The following is a 5,000-nucleotide window of genomic DNA, read 5'->3' as shown; positions in this document are numbered from 1 at the left end:
AAAAGTTCAGAGCCCGTTATGAACGTGGGTGGTTTACAGTTAAGCACTTTATTCAAGTCAAGTCAAGCCGGCTTTATTGTCAATTTATTTACGTGCACTGGTCATACAAAGAATTGAAATTACATTTCTTACTTTTCCATGCAGACATAGACATACTTTATGTATAGACATAGACAGTATACAGGTAGACATACTAGACAGTACGCATACCAATGGTGTAGTCTACTTTTTATGGTGGGTATACTGTATATTTGAGCATTTTTAAAATGGGTATACTGTATATATTTGTGCTATTCAAAGCAATGGAGCAATCAATTTTAAGTGGGTATACTGAAATCCCTGAAATGTAGTAGTGGGTATACTCTGTATACCCGCGTTCTACGTAGACTACACCAATGACACATACAGTACATCTGTGCCTCTTTCCCACTGCAGGTTTTGTGGTAGGCCTACAGCTCGGCACAGCGCAACTGGGCCGCCACTTTTTGCTTTTGTGTTGGCCGCGACACAGCTCAATCGAAGAGCAAAACGTGGCGGGTGAGTCCCACTGTGTCGAGCTGTTGGCCTACCAGAAAACTGGCAGTGGAAAAGAGGCACTGGAGTACTGATGCAATACACATACAGACATTTAAAGTGCCTCACTTTAGTGCCAAACGTAACCGATTGTGGGCACTGGCACCGCTTGGGTTGACCTGAAAGCAGTACCAGTGGACCTGCAGAACCGCACTGTGTCTCCTGTTCTCTCTGCAAGCCGCACACTTTCTCTTTTCTCTGTGGCTCTGCACAACTCTACACTCTCCCCTGTCTCTGTGACTCTGCAAGACCCTAAGCTGTCTCTTTTCTCTCTGATGCTCTACGGGAGCCCACACTGTCTCTTCTCTCTGGCTTTGCACGATGCCACTGTTTCGTGGTCTCTTGTTTCTGTGGTGCTACACAAACCCACACTGTCTCTTCTCTCTTGTCTCTGCCATATCATGCCCTGCTGATGATCTACCGCTGTCTTGAGCCTCTCTCCCTCCCTGCTCAGCGGGAATCAAAGCACCAAATCATGTTCTGGCAGAAGAAAGCGCATCGGATGCTCTGCTGCACGCTTTGTTTGGCTTAGCAGCACGCCAAGATGGGCTCATGAAACAGTAATCAGTCAGCATTGTTGTGGATCATAGTCAGTCACAAGTCAGTGGACCCCTTAAGCCCTCTGTACTCTGTAGCCTGTGTAGTGTGTAGTAGCTCAAATAAGACATGCTGTTGCAGTCAATGGGGAAACCTCATGTACAAGACAATTTATTTGAGAGGGTGAAACAAAGTACAGATTCATTTTAATTTACTATGTATTGCGTGTGTGTGTGTGTGTGTGTGTGTGTGTGTGTGTGTGTGTGTGTGTGTGTGTGTGTGTGTGTGTGCGTGTGTGTGCGTGTGTGTCTGTGTCTGCATCTGTGTCTGCGTCTGCGTGTGTGTCTGTGTGCGCGCACGCATGTGTGTGCACGTGTGTTTTTTTTGTCCAAGTGCGTCAGAGTGGGATTTAGAAGAAGAGGTGCGATTAGAGTGTCCAGTGCTTCTTGTCATGTCAGTGAGATGTGAGAAGGAGGAGATAGCATATACTCCATGCCCTGCCTTCAGGCTTACTCACTGAGGGGCCGGAGGGAGATCGGGAGGGAAGACTCGAGGGGAACTATGATGACTGAGAGATTGAGAGGGAAAACAGGATAGAGAGAGAAAGAGTGGGAGATGTATAGTAAAGACATGAGGAGAGAATGAGAGATGGAGAGCAAGGGATGTATGAGGCTGTGAGAAAAAAGGATGGATAGGGAGAGAGAGAGAGAGAGAGAGAGAGAGAGAGAGAGTACACAGGGAGAGAGGGAGAGGTAGAAAGTGAGTAAAGTGGCAGAGGCAAAAGGAGAGAGTGAGGGGGAGGGTGAAGAGAGTAAGAAATGAGGGAGACAAAGAGATAACAGAAAAAGCGGCATGACCGAAGCCCATTTGAAAACTTCCCAGGGACAACAGGGATCGCCAAAGGTGTAAAGGTCTTAGACGATATCATGTCTCACAACCACGTATCCCTCTACTTCTTCATGCTACATACCTTTTACTCTTCATCTCTTTCCCCTTTGCCTGTCTTCCTCTCAATCCTCCCACTTGCGCTCTCAACTCTTTACCCTTTCCAAATCATTGTGTGCGTGTGTGCGTGTGTGCCTGTGTGCGGCGCAATGCCGGAGTGGCCATTATAACTATCGGGACATTTCCCGGCCCAAATTTTGGTGTGGCCTGGTTGGACCATGGGGAAATATTTTTAAATTCAGTTTTGTCACTTAGGTTATTCTGCGTGTAATGATAACTTGTAATCTGCATAAATAGCCTATTCACCATGACAGCGCAGCCACTGGCAGAACCACAGCAGATTACTGTATTACAATCTAGGCGCCAAAGAGTCCCTGGGGAGGCGCGGCGAAACACATGAAGTAAGGTGCACTTTATGTAAATCTGCGTGTAATAATAGCCAAATTAAATGCATCCCTTTCTACTGCCTCTACCACAGCAGAAGTAAGGAAAAATTACGAGTCAGAAACGTAGGAACAGGGGGGGGCTGTGGCGCAGCGCGCTTAGCCCCCCACATTTGGGCTTGCATGCCCACGGGGACCCCGGTTCAAGTCCGGCCGGGGTCATTTCCTGATCCCTCTCTGTCCCTCTCGCTTCCTGTCACCATCTCAGACTGTCCTATCAAATAAAGGCATAAAAGCCCCTATATATATATATATATATATATATATATATATATATACTGTATATATAAAAGAGACGTAGGAACAGGACATTGGATGGGTAATAATTCAACTCATCTTTACCTTCTTTAAATAATATTTTAAGTTTGTGGCAATTGGAGTTATTTGGAAGTGACTTGAGAGCCCAGACATGGCGCGAGCACTGGAGAACTACCGCGCTAACCCTATACAGAGAAACAGCTTCACGCTTTCTAGCGGTCCAAAACCAAAATCCAATGTGCGTATACTTAGGAGGCATGGCGCGTTGACAAAGCGAAGTTGAGTTTTGAATCAATAATGCACACATTTTAGTAGACAGCAGCGCGCAGGTGAATAAGCTCAATAAGAAGTCCACACAAGTAACAGGATGAGGATCAACGACAATCTTCACATGCATGTATGCAAATGAAATATGAATAAAACGTTTGGTAATGTGACAGTTGCGACGAGAATGTGAGAGGAGGGATAAATTGATATCTCAGGGGCCGTTACTCCTAACTTCACGGCTCTGTGTGCGTCCAAGATGTGCATGTGGAGCATCAGACAAACAGAACATGGAGCCTGACTTCACATAACCCACACCCACAGATACTGTATAAGTTGTTGAGAACTTTTTGTGATGGCAAATGCAGTTTGATTGGTCAAATAACTCCTGTACAAATAGGCCTATTAGCTTTTCTTTTTTTGTTGTCATATTTATTTTTATTTTTATTAGCCTACACTTTGTAAAGTTAAAGTTTTCTGTTAACTTAACAACATATACCGGTAGTCTACTTTAACCCAAGTCCAATAAAATGCATTGTTAGCGATTTTCCATATCAAAGTGGCCTAGATGTGAATTAAAATCCCGGCCTGATTACAGGGCCCACTCCGGCCCTTTGTGTGCGTGCGTGTGTGTGCAACACGCAACATCACTCACTCTCCCACTACTACTGTACTACTACACCACTCCTTCACTCCCCCCACCTTTCTCTCTCTCTCTCTCTCTCTCTCTCTCTCTCTCTCTCTCTCTCTCTCTCTCTCTCGCTCCACCTCTTCTGCTGCTGTGTTTCTGCTGGTGACCCAGTGTGTCTTTCTCCACAGTATGGTGCACTGACCAGCTGCTACAGTATCAGCTGCTGTGTATCCAGGGCCAGGCAGCAGTGTCCACGCAAGATATTCCACCATTTACCCTTATGTGCAAAGGAGACAGAGAATAGCAATATTTCATTATTTACACCTTATGTGCAGAGTGGCTGTGGAATAGCATCCACCAGTCCCCACATCATCATACATCTTTTTTTCCTTCTTCTTAAAGTGATACTGTCCCATTTTCGGAAATAAGCTTATTTTACACCTCCCCTTGAGTTAAATAATAGGGTTGTACCATTCTCCTGTACTTTCAACCGTTCTGTGGGTATGGCAGTGCAAATTTTACCTCCATGCTAGCAGTTAACATTGAGTCCTATGAGACCAGCTGGCGGCTAACTGGTCTCATAGGACTCAATGTTAACTGCTAGCTTGGAGGTAAAATTTGCACTGCCATACCCAGAGAATGGTTGAAAGTACAGAAGAATGGTAAACCCCTATCATTTAACTCAAGGGGAGGTGTAAAATAAGCTCAGTTAAGGTCTTCGCACATCAAGTGTGATTTTTTGAACGTTTTGGTCACAAGTTTTCAAAATCGCATCGCATCTGGTGTACTTACTTTTTCGAGAATAATTCGCCCCGCGTTTTATTTGCAAAATCACGTTGCATTTTCACATCACGCTTGTTGTGTAAAGATCTTTTGACACTTTATTTTGAATGCTGTCAATCACTTTTAGAGACCGCCTACTCTCAAGTGGTAGTGACATGCTTCGTGTAATTGAGTTGTAATGTATTATGACCATGTTGACAGCAGCAACAGTGTTGTGACAGTACTCACAGTAACGGATCATTTAATCAAGTCAATTATTTTGTATTTGTGTACCACATTGAAACAGCATAGCTGATGCCAAAGTGCTTTGCAGACCTAACAAAATACAGAAATATGTATATATTTACTCCCCCATGTGATTGCTATAAGCTTCCTGAAGGTAGAAACTGCAGTATTTCCCAGGTTCGAATCCCATCCATACTTCTCCCTACACCTCCATCCCTGGCTGAACCTGGCTGAAGAGCCTTTGAACAAGGCACCTGAGCCCACATTTCTCCAGGGACTGTAACCAATACCCAGTAAAATAATGAACGCACATTGGATAAAGGCGTCCGCTAAGTGCAATG

General features: G+C 44.7%; 1 protein-coding gene across 1 annotated transcript in view; it reads left to right on the top strand.

The window, feature by feature from the left end:
- The window catches only part of slc2a9l2 (solute carrier family 2 member 9, like 2), a 258,700-nt gene that overhangs the window by 215,230 nt on the left and 38,470 nt on the right, over nt 1–5,000 (top strand). The window lies entirely within an intron of this gene.

The sequence above is a fragment of the Engraulis encrasicolus genome, chromosome 23 (assembly GCF_034702125.1).
Source record: "Engraulis encrasicolus isolate BLACKSEA-1 chromosome 23, IST_EnEncr_1.0, whole genome shotgun sequence".
Classification (NCBI taxonomy): Eukaryota; Metazoa; Chordata; class Actinopteri; order Clupeiformes; family Engraulidae; genus Engraulis; species Engraulis encrasicolus.
The sequence above is the reverse complement of the archived record's forward strand: the minus strand, read 5'-3'. Positions and strand labels throughout refer to the sequence as shown.